At 33.0% G+C, this 22,275-nt stretch overlaps 1 protein-coding gene and 1 pseudogene across 2 annotated transcripts in view; both read left to right on the top strand.

Moving 5' to 3' along the window:
• Positions 1–22,275, top strand: part of PRKG1 (protein kinase cGMP-dependent 1) — a 1,107,428-nt gene that overhangs the window by 417,567 nt on the left and 667,586 nt on the right. The window lies entirely within an intron of this gene.
• LOC112474214 lies at positions 6,782–6,902 on the top strand (annotated as a pseudogene).

Below are 22,275 nucleotides of genomic sequence, written 5' to 3' on the forward strand. Positions count from 1 at the left end.
ACTATATACCTGAAACTAATATAAAATAATAATTTTTAAAAAACTTAAATAGATTAATGCCAATTATTTTGTTAATGAAAAGAAATAATAGATGAAGTTCTTATAGTGACTGTAAACCTTGAAAAGTCCTGAAGATGACTAAATCAAGAAGTAAGCAATTAGATGCTTTTTAGGAAATATTATTATAGAGTTCTGTTAAGCGTTATATTTCTGATAAAGCTATTTCCACATGTGAAAATGAGGCAACATTGTCTGCCAGTACAAACAACTGTTGTATATGCAGTTATTACCTAGAGTTTTAATGAGCAGGAGCAACAACATACTGTCTTGCTCCCTGTGCCACAGCACAAAAACAGAGGAGATAACTATGCTAATGAGGCAGTCTCTGTCCTGCCTTCCAGAGGTGAATTAAAAGGGTGAATGGGTTCTCCCAGTCTATTGCATGCTTTCTACCAAGAATCCGGAAATAAAAAGAGAAAAGACAAAGTAAATTTAGGCTGATAAGGACTAAAAACATGACTCTGAGTTTTTTTCTTCATACAGAAGAAAAAGTCCAGAACTTCCCAAGAATTGTCATCATCCTGGACAATTAAGCAAACCGTGTGTTCTGGCAGCATCTCAGGGAAGTAGGTACGCTTGTTCAGTGAGATAATTAGACAGTATTCTTCTTAGGAAAATTTTTTATCACGTTTGTCTACTAAAGAATACTGTGAAATTAGTAACATAAATCCAATTATGTAATCCCTGAGAGATACATTTTTTTAATAAAGGATTCAATTCACTAGGTACCAGCATTGTCACATAACAGATTAACTTGAACAAATGGATAAACTTTTTTTAATCTCTTTTCTTTATTGTTGTGAATTAAATTTCAAAGAAGAAAACAGTTATTAAACTAATTTATTTTATAGGTTGAAGTTTTTTTTTCTAGTTTTTATGGGAACTCTTACAGTCAGAATTTATTTATCATTTATATTTAACTACTTCCAAAAAAATTTTTGAGTCCAATATCGAATAGGTCTGGCAGACAGGTATAGGTTAGTCGTGCTTTTTGGGCAAAATAGAAACAAATAAAACCCTCTCACAGTTGAGGGAAGGCAATAACACTTAACTCCTTCTTACAGTTACATAAATTACTTCCTCCTTCCTTTAGTTACTCAATTATTGAGTACCTTGGGTGTTCTAACATCTAGAGAATAGTCAGGCTTTAACTTATGGAGTATTAGTTTTTTAAGGATCAGGGATAATTTAATAAGCTAATATTTTAGCAGTTTTTTTAAATTCTGCAGAATTAGTAATTTTTCCACAAAGATTTGCATTATAAAAAGCTCCCACACATCGTAAGCTTGTGTCCGTTTTTGTTATATTGAATCTTTAATAATTTGCAAAGAGATAATTTGAGTATTTACTTAGCCAATAGAAAGAATAAAAAATAGAGCAGTTACATAGGTCAAAATTGTATATTCCGTAATTATTTTTTTTTAAAGGAAACCTTCCTGTTTATAAATCGTGATGGATTCCTAATTGATACTCAAAAGTAATAATGAATTATAAGAACAAATAACATTTGAAGACTATGAGTAATGTACTAGGCTCAGAGCTTTTGAATAGGTGATAGTTACCCCATTTTACTGCTGAAGTAACTGAGACCTAGAGTAGGTGAGTGACTGGTCCAGTATCACTTAGCTAGATAGAGGGCGGGCCATGAGTTTGACACTACTTTGCTATGCTGATGCCTTTGCAAGCTTTTAAATTTTGTCCACAGTCAAAATTTGCCAGAAGACACTATTTTCACAAAGTTACATGGCATTTTATATTAAAAATATATATTTTTTTAATTGTAACACATGAACCCACATTAAGTATGTCTGTTACAAAAGGATGAATCCTGCAACACGAGGAAGAGAGCGTCATAAGCTTGAAGTCTTAGAGACGCATAAGCAATCAGAACCAACAGCAAGTAGGATCATAGTTTTTGCAGCGCATTGAAACACATCAGTGTTTCATACAATGAAATTTTATGGTTCAACATTTGAGAAATTGCTAAATCACTCTTTCATAAAATCAATTAATGAATTTCTTTAAGAATTATAAAAATTTAAACAGCAATTCAAAACATTGAAGAAAAAGGAAGGAAATTTAAAAATATTTTTATTATGTTTTATTGCACAACAAATAAAGTAAAGTAAAATTGAGTCATAAAAAGTGTATTTGCCTTTGTTTTCATCTTGGATTTCCTTAGACTGGAGGAAATATAATCTTAGCAATTAATTGGTAAATCTGAGAATCTCCTTCTCATGGGATGTCCTTTGTTGACTGGATAAATTTCTAAGTAATCACGATAATAATGCTTTATAATTTACAACCTGTTATCCATGCATTATCCAGTAATCCTCAATATATCCCAGTCTAGTAGGTGAGAAAGGTGTTGGTCTTGATTTTCCAGATGAGAGAATGGAGGCTAAGATTGTGAAGTCTTGGTGCTAGTTCATTTACAAACCTTCTGATGCAAATTTATGTAGCAGTATTTGAAGCACCTGCTATGAGCATCCCTCCTCTCCTTCCCCCAGGTGTGCAGAATCCTGAATAAGGTCCATATATGCCTACTACTCACACCTAAAATGTGTATTTAGGAACTTCAAATGTTTACTACAATATTTATTAAAGTGCGGTTCCTGGAACAGCAGCATCAGCATCACCCAGGCACTTGTTAGAAATGCAAAATCTCTGACATCCTATTATCTATTGATTCAGAAATTTTAGAGGTATGTCACAGCAATCTGTGGGGGAAAAAACTCTCCAGGTGATTCTGATGCATCTTAAGTTTGAGAACCACTGACCTACACCCTCAATTCATTTGTATTAACCTTCATGTAATACACTTTCTCACACACTGAATTGCATTGAATGTATTGAAATATTTAAAAAGAAAATTACAAACAGTATAATTAGTATTACTCTTGGTGTCATTATAGTTTTTTTCCTTGTTATTTTGCTGCCATTGAGCAGAGATATTTAAGAAAAGACACATTTTTCTTTTAAGAAGTGAAACAGCATTTGTGGAAGAATACCAGCTTTGTGTAGATTATTAACATATTCTTTTGAGGCTTAGCGAGAAGTAAAATCAAAAGAAGAACAGATTGAGGGAGAAGTAAAAAATTAAAAAATCATGGGCTGCTGGGCCATGTTGTTAACAAGAATAATTTTTAGATTTATTGAATTTGATGGCTAAGATATTGGTAGAAAGGCAGAAAGAGATTTCGTTCGATTTTTGTTGTTCATTTTCATAGTCTTGAATATAGTTTGAACTAGATGAAAACAAATGTGGATGGGCATTTTTAAGAGAACAATTGAGTTTGGAATGTCTGAATGACTGGAATGTTTTTCACCAATGGGTTAAATCCGTTGGATCAACAATGGTAAAAGTCCTTATAGCTGGTAGATGCTCATTGATTTAATTCATAGTGAGAATCCAGGCAGTCCTAGATGCATATTTCTTAGCATCTGATAATTAGAAGACTAAAAGACATCCATGTATCATAGTTATTGAGAAAAAAATGGGAAAGTTCCTTGGAATTGAGACATAGTGGTCTGAGGCCTGGAGTGTTGAAGGAAGTGAGCCAGCTAATTTCTACAGGGGTCTTAAAGAACTAAATTTTTATAGTGAATGTGATATAATTCATAGAAAAATCAGTAAGGACTTCTCAGAGGCAGGGAAAAAAAATCAAGAAGTGACATAGGGTCAGGAAGCTGAACAATATCTTTTGTGGTTAAGTGTTCTTTCAGTGTTAAGTCTGCCTTACTAATAATTTATACTTTATGCCCTCATAATTCCTCCATTTAATAGAGAAACTTTATTGACTTGAAAGCATTGTCTGTAGTTTTCTAAGGGATCAAAGAGTATTGTTCAAACTTTATAACTGAATTCTTTCTGTTTCCAAAGAAAAATCTCATGGAGTACTTCTGTGTATGAAATTTATAGGAACAGATTTTTCTGGTTACAGAGTGTAGTGGGGGAGCAGCCTCCAGGAACCCCAACCAGTGGCCCTGCATTCTCTTACTCTTCATTCCTTCTCACTCCTCCCTGTGTTAAGTTCTTCTACAGTTTTTTTTTTTTTTTTTTTTTTTTAAGTTCAGGTCAGGTAACACGGTTTGAAAAGCACTGCTCTAGTTGAATCCAAGGTTACTTTGAGTACCTAAGTATTAGTAATTCTTTTCTTTTAAATTTTTTTAATTAAAATTTTTCAATTACAGTTGACATTTAATATTATATTAGTTTCAGGTGTACAGCATAGTGGTTAGACATTTATATAATTTAGAAAGTGATCACCGCAATAAGTCTAGTACCCATCTGACACCATACATAGTTATTACAATATTATTGACTATATTCCCTATGCTGTATTTTACATCCCCATGACTATTTTGTAACTGCCAATTTGTATTTCTTAATCCCTTCATATTTTTTTTACCCAGCAATCACAATCCATCTCCCACCTGGCAACCATCAGTTCTTTATAAACTACCTTTATATACTTATATTTGGCTATGTGTAGTAACCCTAACCTTCACATAGGTATCAATAATAACAGCATTGCACAGGTGAGGCAAATGAACTTTAGAAGGCTTAACAAACTTTCTTAAATTCACGCATTTGGATTGATAAACTCTCTCTCTCCTTGACAGTCCCCAGTAATGCCTTGAACTACATCATCTCATCCTTTGTTTCTGACAGTTGATAGATGAAGATCCAACTACAAATCTGTATTGTCATTCACCAATAATTTCTTAGACTCATGCCAAATTCTTTTGAGATCCTGCTAAACACACTAGAGAGCATCACTGAGAGAGGGCATATCCCTACGATTAAGATATTTATAATCCAGCTGGTGAGACAGGATAAAGATAGAAAGATTATAAGGAATTCTTGGCAAACTAGATACTTGGAGAAACAGAGGAATTTTGAGGGAGAGAGAAATCACTCTGGGCTGGCATGGGCAGGCTTTGTGGGGAAGACAGAAACTGACTTGTGTCAAAATTAAAGAGGAGAGTAATTCGAAGTATAGGATCTAGAATCATATTGCCTGTATTCAGATTCTCTGCCACTTCCTAGCTGAGTGCCCTTGGTAAATAATTTAATATTCCTGGGCCTCAGTTCTTCTACCTTTAAAATGGTAAGGACTTTGGCAAAAGTTATATAAGGAAATGTCTGTGAAAGCCTAGTACAGAAAATAGCAAGCAATGCCCTCAGTAAACACTGTTCTGTGACAGTTTGTGTTATCACAACTAAAACTATAAAAGCATGAAAGGATTCTGCAAGTAGTTAGGACCTTCATACTTGCAGAACCTGAGAGGTACATTGAGGAACCCAGAGTGCAGTTTGAAACCGATAGGTAGAGAAGTGTAGGAAAGGGAATGGGCCAGAGGGTGTGGTCCCTGGAAAGATCCCAGATCCTGAGATACTTCTCCTTTCACCACTGTCATTCTCCAGCAAAGTTCATTCAAATGTGTACTTTGAATGAACTGGCACAAGAAACATTAACATCAAAGCGAAATTGCAGGTAAGGATGTAGGGAACAGTGATTAGATCACACAGACTGAGCATTCCAATGCAATAGTTCTGCTTGGAGGTATGAGTTTGGACTGTGAAAAAGTAAAGGATATTTACCTGTGATGATTGAAGTCCTGTTGTCATTTCCCTCTTGATCAGAATTCTTAGGATTTCCGTGAGAAATGTGTTTGTGTGTTTGTGGAGTGTATGCACAGCCTTGAATAGGGGCCTAGTGTATCAAGGCCTTGGGAAAATTAAGAATAGATGGTAATTGAGCATATCTTTAAATGTCAGTTATTTTCAAAAGTAATATTTTAGACAAGTGATACCTATGGTTTTTATCTTAAGGTACAGCCTGGAAATCCAAGACTTCTGATATCCAATTCATTTGATTGCTTAGGAAAGAACACTACTAACCTGTTCTATATTTACCATGTCTATATTTACCATATGGATACAGATGTTAGTGATGGCCACAATTCTCACAAGAATGACCAAAATCTTGCCCCTGTCCCAACAGATTCAAGCTTCTTATCCCTTCACCAAAGCTTTGGCTTTTATAATTTGAATTTAGCAATTCTTGTTTTCCCTCAAATTACACTTACCCTATGTTGTGGAAGTTGATCATATTCATTGCTTTTCATTGTCATTTAATACTTTGAGGCAGAAACTGAGCAATTTAAGTGAACTTGACACTGACATACAGCCAATAAAAGGTATTCATGAGGCTTGAGCATAAGATGAAGCATACAAGCTGCTAAAAAATTAGGAAATGAGATTCTTACCAATGTGAAATAGCCTAAACTGTGTGCAGCGCAAAATGTAATACATGAATTTTAAAGACTAGATATTCAAAACAGAGTTTCTGAAATGCTAAACATCTTCTGAAACTCGGATTTGAGTTGGAAGAGACCTTAGACATCGAGAATTAGTAAATTCTTTTGTCTATAATTAGTTTTAGTACTAATAAAAATGAAAATGAGCTCTAGATGTTTGGGCTCTTTTAATTAGATCAAAATATACTTTAAGAATCTTAGATTTAAAATAGAGACTGAAGTCTACAGCCATGCCACCCTGAACAAGCCCAATGTCTGATCTTGGAAGCTAAGCAGGGTCAGGCCTGGTTAGTACATGGATGGAAGACCACTTAGGAATACCAGGTGTTGTGGGAGAGCGGGGTGTGGGAAGTGTGCATGGAAGAGACAGAAAAGCTAAATAAAAGATGTAATGGTCTACAGCTGTGCCACCCTGAACAAGCCCGATCCTGGATGATCTCAGAAGCTAAGCAGGGTCAGGCCTGGGTAGTACTTGGATGGGAGAGACCACCTAGGAAAACCAGGTGCTGTAGGCATAAAAAAATAAAAAATAAAAAAATAAGGGATTGTAAGCTGACAAAGTCCTCCCAATCTATGAGGTTAACCAAGCGTTACCGCCCCTAAAAAAAAAAAATAATAATGTACTCTTAGTTACTCATTCTCAGAATCTCCTTGTGCTTAGTGTTTTTCAGTCAGAATGGCTTAGGCCATGAACAATAGGAAATAATTATAAAAGCAGCAGGAGTATTTTTCTGTATTGACTTTTTTCCTATTAGTTACTTGAACTAATTTAACATATCTTTTAAGTTTTTTTCTTGTTTTCTGATCATAAAAATAAAATAATGTTTAGAAAATACATACATGTAAAAGTTTCTTGAGAATCATTTATACACCACCACTCAAGAAGAATACTTTGAAAGTTTTGCACTTTCTTTTTTTCTCCCTGAATGTTTTAGAAGGTAAGACAATACTGTTCCACTTTTTAGTGCACATGCTCAATTTTGAATGTTAATCATTTGTTTGTAGTTGGTTTGTGCTTCTGTTGCTCTTAGGGTTTTATTGTAAGTCAAGGTGGCCAGAGTTTGTTTTTATTTCCTTTTCGAGTTTTTCACTTGATTGGTAACATGGTGTTTTTTTTCTACTCCTCGTCTTTCTTTTTTTTTTTTTCTGTTCATTTTTTTCTATCAAAAAATGGTTTCTTTTCTGCTCTTCATGTGCATATTCTCCTTGATCCATGCAACTTAAGAACTTGAACTAGAATATTAATACTTTGTGTTCATGTTTTATGAATACTTTGAATTAGAAACTGTTGCGCATGCCCTTTGTTAACAGGGCTGATTAAACTGGAATAGCAAGTAGTGATGAGAGAATTGGTATCATTCTACTGATAGGTTCAACAGTAATGCTTATCTAGTGGTTGACTTGGCATAGATTCAGATCATATGAATTTTAGGTTTTTCCAAATATTTTTAATGACATTCTAGTATTTAGTTTTAGGACTTGAAGTTTATTTAGTTGAGTCACTGGTAGTTTAAAATTTGTGGAATAATTATGTTGATTGATTTAAATTGCTCAGCAGAATTATTTTAAAAAATTAAATGTTGGCAAGCTTGATTTACTTACAGCCATGGCATTAACATTTCAGAGCATTAGTTAAGTAGGCACTAGATTCCTTTTCCAGATAAGTTATCAAAACATATACATTTATGGCATCTGGACATGAAAAGCCGAACCACTTCTCCTATAAACTGATTCTCAATTTTTATTAATGTTTAGAAAAATCTGTTAGTCTACGTGGTAAACTACTCAAGAGAGTTCAAATTTTAAGACAAAGTTCATAAACTGATAGACACAATACAGATAAGCTGCCTTCTGATACAATCTTTCTTTTCAAAAGGTGTTCTTCATCTTAAGTCATTCTATAACCATTTAGAGAACTCTACCATTTTTTATCAGTAAGAAGTATCCATCCACTTAGGCTCTTCAAAAGTATAGCTTATTCCTATTAGACTTATAATTTGGGCTTGTAGTTGAAAATTCATCATTAACATATTCTCCATACTGCTTTTGTAGTTCTTTAAACATTTACTTTTGAAATTGAATGATGGTATTACAGTTAAGATCACCTCCTTGGGACCTATAAGAAAATGTTGATTAGAAGGCCAGCAGTGTGTCATATGGTAACGGAAGGAAATTCAACTTTGAGTGGTAACACACAATATAATATACATATGACATATTATTGAATTGTACACTTGAAACCTATATGATTTTATGAACCAATGACATCCTAGTAATTTATAAAAAAGGCGAGTGGCTAAGATTCTTTTGAATTTGGGCATGATAGAATAGCTATAAACAGGAACCTTGGTCCTATGGTGTATAGAATTCCATAAAATACAATTTCTTTTTTACAACAAAGCATTCAGAGCACAGAGATTATTGACAGGAAGGTTAATGATAATGTAAAAATACTTGCAGTGTTTTAGTCTCTAAAATTTTCTAATTGAATAGCTACTATGGCCATAGATTTTGAAGCCTAGTCAAAAAGGATAAAGAAAAGATAGATTTCAGAAGATTTATTAAGAAATATAAACATAAAAGCAAATTTTTATTGAGAAAAATCGAATTTTTTATTTAAAACTTTTGATTGGATTATTTCTAATGGAGGCCAAAACCCGAGTGTACCTAAATGTTGAAAAAAGATCTAAAAAATGAGGAAAATATTCTGAACATTATTTCTCCAGTGCTTGGGTAGGTATACGAGGGATTGGAGAAAAGAGGGATAATCTCACCTAGTGTCCAAGCATGTGGATACATTTATAAATAAAGAAAACCAAGAAGCGTGTACATAATGTCTAGTACATATGCCATTTAATAAAACTCATACAGAGTAAAATTAATTTGTTTTTAAAAAATTGATGTAAAAGGATCGTATTGAGAAAAAGAAAAACATAAGAACCTTGAATATGTGTATAGTATAATGCTGTTTTACTATTCAGAATTTTTGGTTGAATAGAATAAATTATTTTAAATGTACATTGATTAGAGAATTTCTTATTGTGAATTTACTTGAAATTTTAAATCCTAAGTAAATCATTATTGACATAGTTTCATCAGTGACTATTTTTATTCCTCTTAGAAATCATAGTAACTTTGGTCACTAATAATTAAAGTCTTAATTATTAGTGCTAATAATTTCTACTTTGTATTTTAACAAAACCTTGAAATGATTTTCAAGTATCTTAGCAAATTGTGAATATACTATTATGCTCATTTAAGTCACAGAAGCTTGCCAGCATTTAAAAGACCATTTTTAGAGTAAAAAAAAAAAAAAAAAAAAAAGAGTATAAATCATGAAAAAATAAAACATTTTAAGTTCATCTGCAATAATTTTATTGTGTAACTTGGAGGAGAAATTAGTTTTTCTATTATGGCTGTACTTTAAAAACACTATTTTAAAGAATTTTGAAATATCTTAAGAAACTTAGACATAGGCATGATAGAAGCTGACAGAAGGAATTGGAATAATTTTCCACCTCCCCTTTCAACCTCCCCCTACCGCTGGTTCTTCTAGTACAAACTCCATTCACCTCGACAAACTGTGGCATCGTGGCAAGAGCCATAGACTTTAGAGCCAAGTCTGAAAGACAGCTCTGTTGCTTGAGTATTTACCCTGAGCAAGTTATTTAACATAGTTGAACCTAAATTTCTAAAATTGAAACACTGTAGAATTAAATAAACAATATGTAATATTGAACAGATACTTCATAAATGTTTTCACTCTGACTTTTTACAGAGAATAAGGTAGATAAAAGGGACAGAAAAGAGGGGTGCACACTCTGAAAAAGGAGAATTAAAAGCACCTAAATGAATAGTAGCGTTTTGCGTTCATCTGTTTCACGACCCTCTCCTTATCCAGTCTGCTGCTGCACTGGCTCATCTGCATTAGGACGTTCTCTCTCCCGTGTTGGGTAAGAGTGGACTCTAGTCTCTTTCCTTTCATATCTACCATGGACCTGGTTACCATGTTAATTCTGTTCCTTTCTAACCTTTCTGAAAGAGGTATCTGATTTTATAGCTCACTTTGACTCCCCAGTATAACCTACAGAGCTCCCCAAGCTTCAATCTCCAACGTCTCCCCTAGGCAAGGTAACGTGATGGTAGGAGTGAGGCCTTTGGGTGAGCCCAAGAGGGTTCAATACTGACTTTAATTTGGGTCTTAGCAAGTTGCTTAACTTCTCTAAGCTTCAGTTTCCTTATTTGTAGAATCGAGACAATAGGATATATTTCATGGATTGTGGTGAGGCTTAAATGAGGTAATATATGTCAAGTACATAGTATTGTGACAGATAAAAATATGAAATCAATACCTAGTTTTGTTTTGTTTTGTTTTTTGATGGCGTTCTGTGCCAGGATAAGCATCTTCATTATCCCATAACTTGAGCAATATATTCCTAAGATTCCCTGAAGCTCTTCTGTTTTGGTACCTTTGTGCAGAGTATTCTTTCTTTTTAGAAAAACTGTCATTTAAAAATGTCTAACTAATTTCTGCCTAATAAATTCTTACCTGCTTTTAAAGGTTCTACTTAATTTCCATCTTTGTTCTGATCCTTTTACTGTTTGCATCTTTTTGAATGGTGGTTATATCTCCTTCACTAAGTTGTCAGGTCTTTATAGGTCTAGACTATGTCTTAATTTACTTTTTCCACATTTCCACTTTACATATTTTTTCACATTTTTGGGGAAACTTGTGTTGAACTGCCTGGAGTTTGGAGAAGGTACTTGCGGAATGAAGAATTCAATTTGTGACAGCCTTCAAGGATGCTGGTGTCTTAGTAACTAAAATACTGTCATAGAAGCATTCCTGTAACTAAACCATAAAGATTTGTTAATGATAATGTATTTGAACTATTTATTACTACTTCTTAAGGCTATATAATACTCTTTGCAGTGTCTTAAACAATCTGAAGGAAATATTTGCAGATATCATGATAACATTTTCATTTATACACTTATATTTTAACAATATTTTTAAGGTTACCCTCCCTCATCTTGATATTTAGCTAATTTGGAGAATTAATAATTTAAGCAAATTTACGAGCAAGACTTTTCTTTGACCCATGAAAATAGAGGAGTGCTATAAAATAATTACATTTCTAAGCTTTGTTTTCATTTTATTCTACTTGTGACTCTGAAAATATTGTTGAAGCATGAAATGATAAGGTTGGAGTAATTCTAATGGATGAGCTGACTGAACTTGCTAATGGTATAAAACCTTTACTGCATGTAGGCCATGGCATGAAGCTGAATTCAGTAATATGGTTTCAACCTAGACTTGCCTCGTTGATTTTCTTTTTATGGGAAATAGCAAATTGCCAAGCCAGTACCCTTTTACCTAAGCTTTATTTGCAACCTCTACATATAAAAGTGATTATTGTCTTTACCTAAAGGCCATCTACTTCTCTAGACTCTCAAATAGAAATCAAGTATTTCTTTTAATTGATATTTTAATGTATATTTTATTTCATTCAAATTTTTATTGAGCACCTACTAGCAATAAACCCCCATGTGAGACTCACTGCTTAACACAGAATTCTTCTATGAAAGAACCCCAGGGAGTTAGGAACATACCCTATAAATTTATGTCCCCTAACTCAACTAAACAAAATAATGCTTTTCAAATCTGAATTTTGATGTGTGATGTCTGTATTTTTTTTTTTTTACTTCGTGTAGAATTTCATAGTTGGGTTTTTCCTTACTGGAAGCACTTTTGGTGTTGTTATTGTTCTGTTATTTTTAAATCCCCTAGCTGGACCAGGCATATTGTTTCTTTTAAAGCTAGAGATAATTGGTATTGTTTAGCAAAGAGGAATATGTACCGATAATCTTAAGTATGTGGATGCAAAATCGAAAGCATTGGATATTAGGGAAGTTGAGCTTAATGGTGTTCCATATTATTAAGGAACAGGGTCAATAATATTCTTAGACAAATAGAAAATCTAATATGTGCCTTTCATTCAAGGTTTATTGTGAAATTGACTTCTTAATATTGATGTAACTTTTTAGCCATATTATTAGTCACTTCAATAGATGTTTGGTTTACTATTATTATTATTAAAGGGAAAATAGTGTCCTGGTTATCCTCTATATTTTGGTTGGCCATAGTTGCATTGATAAACATCTGGCACATTTCCTTTGGGGTTGCAATTATTGGAAGTAAACTACTTAGAATTATTCACAGGATTAGTGGACAACAAGGCTCCTGCCTTGAGGATTTTCTTGTTTTGAATAACAAATCTCCCCCTGAAGATGGTTAGACAGAACTCATTTGCAGTAAGCGCCTGTGTACCAGATCTTGAAAGTTAATTAGATTGCTTCATAGCTTAGTTTCACAAGCCTCAGTCAGTGTATGGATTCTTAAATAAACAATAAGAAAATTATATTATGAAGAATGACAGCCCAATACAAATCCCCTCGTATAATAAAAAGTGATTGAAGGTGTTGTTCAAGTGAGGCAAGATTGCTGAGCATCTACCTGTAAGGCTCTACTAAAATTTTGTGTTTTCACTAAATAAATATCAAGGCATGTTAAGTTACATCGTTTGCTTTTATTGTTATTGTTTGTATATTATGTGAGCAGGAAAAGGGCTTCTTTGGAAAGAAAGAGGGCATGGGGATACATCTTCTTACTTTCAAGACTGATTTAAACTTATATTCACACTTTCTTACTCCTTAAAAAAAGTAGACACTGTTAGTATCATGTTACATCTTAAATAGGCTATAGTGTTGCATAACAGCTTGCTAACAGTGACAACTTATGGTGGTAGCAGCTATTCACACCTGTTAATGTACTGCAAGACAGACCAGCTCTTCCAACCAGCTCCCTATAGACAGCAAATCTCAAGAGAACAGGAAGTCTCTTTTTCTCTTCATTTTACATATTGTCAGTTACCCTCATTATCAGCCCATTCCTCCTGTATCTTGAATCTGTCTCCAAAGTGCCTCCCTTTGTTTTTAATTCTTAAGCACATCAATTAAAAATACACTCAGTTTTGCCAGAGGTTTAACTGGAAGGTGGCATTTCTTTCTTTCTTTATTTCTTTTCTTTTTTTTTTTTTTTTTTGCCTTTGAATGATTGCCTGTGAATAGCCCTCTATGTTTTTTAATAATCTCAAAACCGAAATATCTTTCTGGAGAAAAAGTGATCCATCTTCTACTGTTTCAGCTTTTCTTTTTAGGACTAGCTAAGCTTTAAGTTTTCAAGTCAATGCTGATTAAGGAACTGCTAAATTTACTTAGAATACTTGGACATCATCAACAATTTAAGGCACATCAGCTGGAAACAATTTCATGCTTCTTTACCAAAAGATTTCACTTTCTAAATCCTTTAACTCACTTCACCAGTACTCACTATTTTGTCGCTCTATAATTATTAAATTCCTTGACAAAGTGGTTATTTTTCTGCAGAATATTGTTCTTCAAGGGGTGATCTGTCTTCAAATTCCAATTAATATTTAGGTCACCATAAGGCTTGTAACTCTTCTCAACATTTGTTAAATAGCGTGATTAGATCTTGAGGGGACATTAAAGAGCATTTGCTAGATGCAGGGAGTACATGCCTCAATAACTTGGTTTAATAGGTTGAAAAGGGAAAAGCAAGACATAAAGCTAAAAGTATGCAAACTTTACAAATACTGCCAAGCCAGTGACACTTGTTCAAATTATTTTTTAAAAGTCTTAGAATATTTGAAATTTGAACTAAAGCTTAAAAGTTCTAAAACCCTGTAACTGCAATTTTTAAGTGAGAATACATTTTAAAATTATGAATTTTCATTTGACATCTTTCTGTTAGAGAAAATCATAATTTACCAGTAGATTTTAAGTTTGGGAGTTTTTCACTGGGAAAGAGAAATATTTTTGATATTTTATATTTATTAATATAGAAACATCTTGAAATATAGATTTGTACAAGCATAAACCCCTGAGTCAAATCAAATAAACATTAACATATTAACATAAAATAGGACTTAGTAGGAGTCATAGACATATGAAAAATGAATAAGGAGTTGTGGTGGTTGAGGTCAGTGTGTCTCCCGAAGACCCCTCACTCCTGATGTTTGCCCCCTTGTATAACTCCTCCCCTTGAGTATAGGCTGGACTTAATGACTTGCTTCAAGTGGATAGAATATAGAAAAGGTGAAGGAAGAACCAGACTTAACTGAAAATGGTTCAAACAAATGTTGGGATAATCTTAAGGAGTTTATCTCACGAATAGGAAAAAGCTAAGCCAAAAACTACCTGGAAAATAGAGCTCATGACTTATTGTTATATAATTTCTGAGAGGATATCATTGCCAAATAAAAGCAGTGTAATTGGAAAGAAATTAGAAATCATGTTACGGCAGTTATCATGAATATCCTATAATAAAAAAGTATTTGAGTTATTTGACTTATTCCCATTTCTAATATTGGGGACTGCAGAGAGAGAATGAATCAGAAATAGCTGAACATCTCTTCCATGTTAATATAATTGTAAAAATTGACAAACAGCTCTCCTTTTACTTCACCTACCATTTATTGATCACTTGCGTTGTAAGGTTAAAATAAAAACAACATTATAATCAATGGAGTCATTGGGAAAATTCTCGCAATCTAATTTGAATCTTTCACAACATGTATGATAAATGCCAGTCAGCTCTGGTTGACTTAATGACCTGCAACCTGCAGGCCCAGCCTAGCCTAATTGTATAAAATATTGACAGCAGTTACATGATTTTCTAAAAAATGATTCTTATAATGATGATCCTTCTTTAATATATGGTGGTTGAGCTTTGCATATAACATTTTAACATTACAGTTCTCTAGACATATTTTGGTGATCGTATTTCATATTTTTTTTTTAAGCATTCATTTTGTTTCATTATGAGTTTCAAGTATACAGTACATTGGTTTGACATTTATGTAGTTTATGAAATGACCTCCTGGTCATCGTATATTTTTAAGTGGACTACCAGGTTTAATCTCTATTGTCCTTTAAGAGCTTTTAGGTATAAGCTAAATCAATAGAAACAGTAGAAAGACATTTTAATAAAAAGTTCTTAGCATTGGCAGTGTGAAAAACTCATTACATTTCATGAATTACATTTTCTCTCTGAATATAATTGGAGTGGAAGTATTTTATTTGGTTGATGACAGCACTGTAAGCCAGCTATTCAGTAGACTTTGACATCTTTTTTTCACTGCTAGATGCTGTTTGTGCAGACTTTCACTTAGAGTTGAAATATAATCATGTCTTGATGTGTTTAGCGAGCATTTTAATCTTTGAATCTTCTATCCAATACTAACTGTGTGATTTGATGAAAGCTATGTGGCATTAAAAATTTAAACACATACACAAATATCATCTTGATAAACTAGAGAATTAAAATATTTGCCTGGGGCCCCCACACAAGGCTTTCTATAGCTTAGACCTCAACTGACTTCCTATGTTCACCTTTTCTCTAGTTATCTAAGAGTTTCAGGCTTCATTCTTTTTGTCAACCCACTCAGCCTCTTCAGGCTCTCTAATATGTCAGAAATGGGAAGCAGTCTTTTTATTTCTATCCCCAATAGCAAGCATATGGGCTCTTTTCTTCTAGGGTATTCCCACTAATCACAGAGGGGAAGTAGAATAAAAATAAATAAATAACTCATTGTCAAGTTATCAGGTATTAGAGTCATCATACCTGATACAGAGTTCCTAACATTCACTGAAAAAAAAATGATTTTTTTAATGCCTTCTTACCATGTGTCAGGAATTTTGCTAGGCACTGAGTACACAAAGATAAGAGACAACTAGCCTTCAAGGACCTCCCCACAGAGTGTAAATAATGCAACAATTACAGCATAATGTGATAAAGGCACAACTGGAGAGAAAGAAATGCATGCTATCACAGAAACACAGAAGGGGGGATGGTGGCAATTAACCTGAAGTCAGAGGGGATAGGCATGCCAGGTAGAGAAATTAACAGGTGCAGAGACACACAGGCAAGAAAGAACAGGTGGATTTTAGGAACTATAACAGTTTAGGATTTGAAGGACAACATGTTGAGCAATGAGGCACCAGGGGTAGGCATGAATTGCTAGATCACTGGTTCTCAAAGTGTGTTTCCCAAACTAGTAGCATTAACAGTACCTGGAAATTTATTAGAAATGCAAATTCTCAGGCCTCACCCAGATCTACTGATTAAGAAACTAATTTAGCTAGTCCTCCAGGTGCTTCTGATCACATTAAAGTTTAAAAAACACTGCTATATTATATTAGACTTATAGATTTCTTTTTCTCTTAACATCAGTGGATTTTAAATAAGAAAATGACGTTTGTTGAATATGATTCTTATCAAAAGAGCTGTCTGGAAGCACTGTGGAGAATAAATTACTACATGCATGATGACAGTTGAGGGAATGGGATAGAGGGAAGATAGGGAATAAAATTGGATGATACTTAATAGACTGTTGCAGTACTTCACCTGAAAAGCAACAAGACATGATGAACTGAAGAGTTGTAATGAGTAAGGATTTGAAAAAATATTCAATAGCTGCTTCCTCATTTTCATGATTAACGGAAGTTCTAATGCCATTTATTATTGTTCAACTGAATATAGGCTCATAGATCAACACCACTCCTCTACTATTATTTGGCTCCACTTTTAGTGATGGCTACAGGATCTTTTTCTTCTAAGAATAATCAAAGCATCAGTATTCCTCCTGCACAAGTGGTCAGTTTGATTTCTGGACAAGTAGAAACAATTGGTTAGGCTGCTGTGTCTGGTACCTACACAGGATTACATCAGCGTATTTCCTCTGGCTTTGAGCCAGAATTCCCATTATAGTCTCTGGCTCATTTGAACAAGGTAAGGTTTATAGCAAAGAAGATTGTCTTCACTGTGTAAATAATAACTTTAATATTTCTTTGATTATAAAATTAAAATAAATAGAAATTATTTAGCGATTTGTGATCCTTGCACAATAGAGGTTTGATTTACTGCATTTACTACTATGTATTTAATATTTACTATAATGAAGTAACCTAAGTGAAATTTATCTGTTACATAGCTTAAATATTTGATACCAAATTAAGATGATGATGAAGAGAGGACTCAAGAATCATACAATGCCCCAGTATTTATTGAGTACTTCTCTGTGTTAGGCACTATGTTCAGTACTTTTTATTATTATATAATCCTCATAGTACCTGTATAAGATATTATAATTTTATGCTAGTATATTTTTCATACCAACAAAGAATTTGAAGACTAGAGGCTAACTAGCCTGTCATTTCTAATGAGTAGATGAGACTGTTCAAGTTTCAAAACAGTCGGAAAAGAAGTCAAGGAAAATGCCACCCATTTTTCACAGATCATCCTGAAAAACATAAAAATTCTTCATCATAATACTGTTATATTTATATTCTTTAATATGTCTTCTGAAATGTCTTTTCTTTATCCTTTTTATCTGTCTACTATACCTTAAATTTGTAAGCTTATTACTTTTAGTGTATACTTGGACTTTATTTTCTCTGCTTAACTTTGTGAAAAATTCCTCAGTTCCCACATCTTTGTTGGGATGAGAGATAGGGGGCAGAGAGAACAGTAGAAACAACCTATTTACCTGATTTTCAGGGCAAACTGCGAACTTGAACTTTTAAAAACGATTATAACAACAGCAACGGCTTATAGTTACATAATGTTTTCTACATTCCAGGCACTGTTGTAAGAAATTTTCCACATATTATATAATACAAAATAAATCAAATAGATAAGCATTATTATTACCTCTATTTTAATGATGAGAAAACTGAGGCACAGGGATGTTAAGTGCCTTGCCCAAGGCTACACTCACTGTAAGTGTTAGACTTCGGCTTTGACTCCAACATTCATACCCTCGTCTTTTACAGTATACAATCTTTCAACTAGTCAGCTGTGAAGGGAGATATTAAACTGACCCTCAGAAAACAGCATGGTGTTATGGCATCATGGGAATACTTCTAAATAATTTCAAAGATGAGGATATGTGAGAAGATCATGAAGTCAAAGGTTAAGCCAGATGAATCCCTTTGAATTGTCACTTTTAGTTGATGATTTGAGGTGAGGTTGTTTTTAATATTACACATAGATATTGTATCAATAGAATATAAAAGAATTTTAAAATAAAATGATGGACTTTAAAAAGCTTTTAAGATATGCCACCAGACCACCCAGGGGTAGATTTCCCTCTCCTCTTTTATTAGGTACTTCAGTGAGGAACTTTGAGAAGTGTGGATTTGAATGAATGAATGTGGGTAAAACTATAACATTTCTCAAGATTAAAAACTAAAGTTATACAAATGAAATTTAAGGAAGCCACAAAAGTCATCAAACTCATTTTACAGATGAAGTAACTGAGAGCAAGAGAAAGTCAATGACTTATTTAAGACTTTTTAAATGGTTATAAGTATGACTATGACTACTTGGATCTTCGTATCCTAGTACTTTTCCAGATGCCTCTAAGTTATTGAAAAAGAGGTAGTGTACCTGATACTGTGAAATATCATTTTATTAATAAATTAGCAATGTTTTTAATGTCTGTGAATGAACAGCTAATTCAGCTAGGATTAGGTTAAAAAATAATAATAATAATAATTAAATTAACTGCAAAATTTGGAAGCATTTCCAAATCACATACCTGTAAAATTACATAGAATAGGCTATTAGTAAATGTTTTGCTGCTATTAGATTTTTTTCAACCGGTCTTTGCATAGACTAACTCTTGAAAAACCGTTTTGTTTCCTTTTTCCAATAAGCACCTACTCCTTCCTCATGAACATGGAGTGAAAGCAATGGTTTTCTGGGGGGAAAGAACCACTATTTTATGATTCTGAATGCAATGCAAGCCCTAGCTCTACCAGTTTCAGTTCGACAAATATTTATGCCATTTTCTGATCTAAGTCAGATCAGTTTATCTCTTGGCCTCATTTTACTCAACTACAATGTGTATGTGCTTAAAAAGTGAAGCAAGGAAATTATTCATTTGACTATTTTTATCTTCATGAATGCTAGTTCTAAGAAATTTCGAGTATGGATAGATGAAGCCAATGGACTAAGTGGAATAAAATTCTCCTTCTAGAAGTCTCTTTATGTTTAGAGAGGTAGATGCTAACTCTTAGAATGCCATTATTAGAATTTTATTTTTTCTTTCTTATTTCTTAGAAGAAATACTGATCCAATTAATACAACCAAATAATCCACTTTTGAAAAACCAGCCTTGAGGTTCTATTTTAACACATGACCAAATGATCATTTGCAATTGATCTAGAAAATCATCATTGAAAAATAAGATGACTGAAAGTCCAAGAAAATGAACTGATCTAACATTCTAAGCTAATCAAGCAAATCATAAGGAGACCACTTTTAAAATTTCCTTTGCGCTGTATAAATACAGACTATGTAAATATAAATAGTAATATCTTTCCATACTTTTATATTTCCCATTTGATTTTGATTGGCTAAAAGAGAAAAATGTGCAGATAGCAAAGGAAATCAGAATGAATAGGTTAAAGAGCCCTAAAACTGAATATACTTAGGTACTGTTAATATAATCAAATGTTTTCCTCAAGAGGTACTTGAACTTATAATAAATTAAATAGGAGGATATGATCAGATTTGTGTTTTAAAGTAATTTTAGACTGGCATAAACTTTGAATTTAAATGAAAATTTGAATGAATATGCTATGATTACCGTAGGTGACAAGAGTTAGACTGCACACCAAGCAGATAAAAGGTTTTTAGAGCTTTTAATTACCTTGGAATATAAGGGATGCATTAAAATTGATTGTTACATAAATTACTTGGAACCAGTAATTTAAAAAGAATCTGTTTCTTTTAGTTCACCTATTATCTCTTCATTTTCTTCCTAAAAAAATAACGTGTACACTCCATCTGTTTGATTTTCTGGCTGTAGCCACTTCGGGATTATGTCCTCTGTGAACACTCTGCATTCTGGCTTTTTGTTTATCTTAAAGCTGCTCCTTCTAATTCTGATACATGGTACAATATAGGTGAATCTTGAAAACATTCAACACTATATGAAGTACCTAAACCAGGCAAATTCATAGATAGTAGAAAAGCAGTAGGTCATTAGGGAGGGGGAATAATAGAGAGTTTAATTGTTTAATGGATACAAAATTTCTATTTGGGATAATGAAAAAGTTCTGGAAATAGATTGCAAAATCTCATGAAGTGCTTACTGCCACTGAATTGTATACTTAAAAATAATTTAATAGAATAAAAAAGAATATTTCTCTTAGATCACCTATTATCTCTTCATTTTCTCTCTAAAACATTACCCTATTCCATTTACCTAGGTGTAGAAGACTCTAACCAGATAACTGTTTTTAAATTTTATTATAAAATAAGCATATAATTGTTTTATTATCTCATTTCTCAGATACAAAAAACAAAAGGTTTACTTTACCAAACTTATATTTTGACCAATTTTAGAATTCAAAATATTTAAAGTAATGACCTTTAACTAGATGTAACTAGTGGGTTAATCATTTGTAATTGCATTTTAGGGCTTCTAAAAATGTTATCACCATTACTGTAATAATGTATAAAAAAAAAAACTATACTGCATAAAATGACATTTTCCCCATTTGTATCACCATACAATAATTTTTAGCTATTGGCTGAATATTTTTAGCTCTTCACTGAATAGAAACAAACATACTACTACTGAATCTGTTCTGCGTTGAGAGAATAAATGAGTTGGGATTCTTTGGAATGATGGTGATACCACTGAAAATCTAAGGAAATTCAGTAAAGACAGTTTGGTTCTCAGTATGTCAAGTTTTAGCTGTTCTTGGATTTTATTGGTGGTCACCGTTAGTTCAGAGTTGTTGTACAGCCTTTGCTACAAATTTTTGGTCTTTTGTCTGTTTTGATACTTTAATATTAACTAAGTGAGTGATAAATTTTATGGTGTATTTGCTCTTGAACAGTGTTATTTAACTCAATTATATTTTAAATTAACTTTAAGGGAGTACATAGGTGAAAAGAAAGCAATAAGAGGTGGTGAGACAAAATACTTGAATGTGATAAATATAACTTACCAAATCATTTCTTCTTTGCCTGCAAGCTCCTAGTCACAACCTCTGTTGAGTTAATTATGTGAATTCCCATAAACCAAACTTTGCTTTCTTGTAGTTTGTATTATAATAACAATATTTTTCCAGTTCTAAGTATAAAAATATATTGTAACATTGTCTGACAAATATCCTGGCTTTGAAATGACCCTTTCACTCCCTCTCTGTTCTTACAGTTTTAATCATTCTTAACTACTCCCAACCTGTCACTATAAAACTTTGTCTTCTAATTTCTACCCTTAGCCCTAGGCTCATTTCCCTGAATCCAGAGTTGCTCTTAAAGCATAGGATTTTACTTGTACAAAGAACTTAGTTGATGTTGATGTCAAAATAACCCTAGAGAATTCAAAAGGACTAAAAGTGTTAAAATCCATCTTTTTTTTGTTGTTGCTACTTTATTCTGTAAAGGTGAAATGATGGTGACGAGGCAGGCAGAACAACTTTGATCAGGCAACAAATCATGTTTCAAAGATAAGAAATAAAGTTACTGTTTTTGATTCATAGGCAATAGTATTGAGTGAAAAGAAATTTCCTAGGTATTAAAATAAATACCCCCCAATAATTCTCAATTTTCATATATATCATATATAATTTACTGATTCTGAGGAAAAATTAAAGTTAAAGATAAAAAAGAACATTCTCCTTATTTTCTTTCTCTTGGATCTGGTATGTTTCTCGATTATAAGCCAAGTTGCCTGGCAGATTTAAGAGGCATCTCTCAAAGCCACAAAATTCAAAATTGGAGGC

This window comes from Pteropus alecto, unplaced genomic scaffold (genome assembly GCF_000325575.1).
Source record: "Pteropus alecto unplaced genomic scaffold, ASM32557v1 scaffold88, whole genome shotgun sequence".
NCBI classification, from domain to species: domain Eukaryota; kingdom Metazoa; phylum Chordata; class Mammalia; order Chiroptera; family Pteropodidae; genus Pteropus; species Pteropus alecto.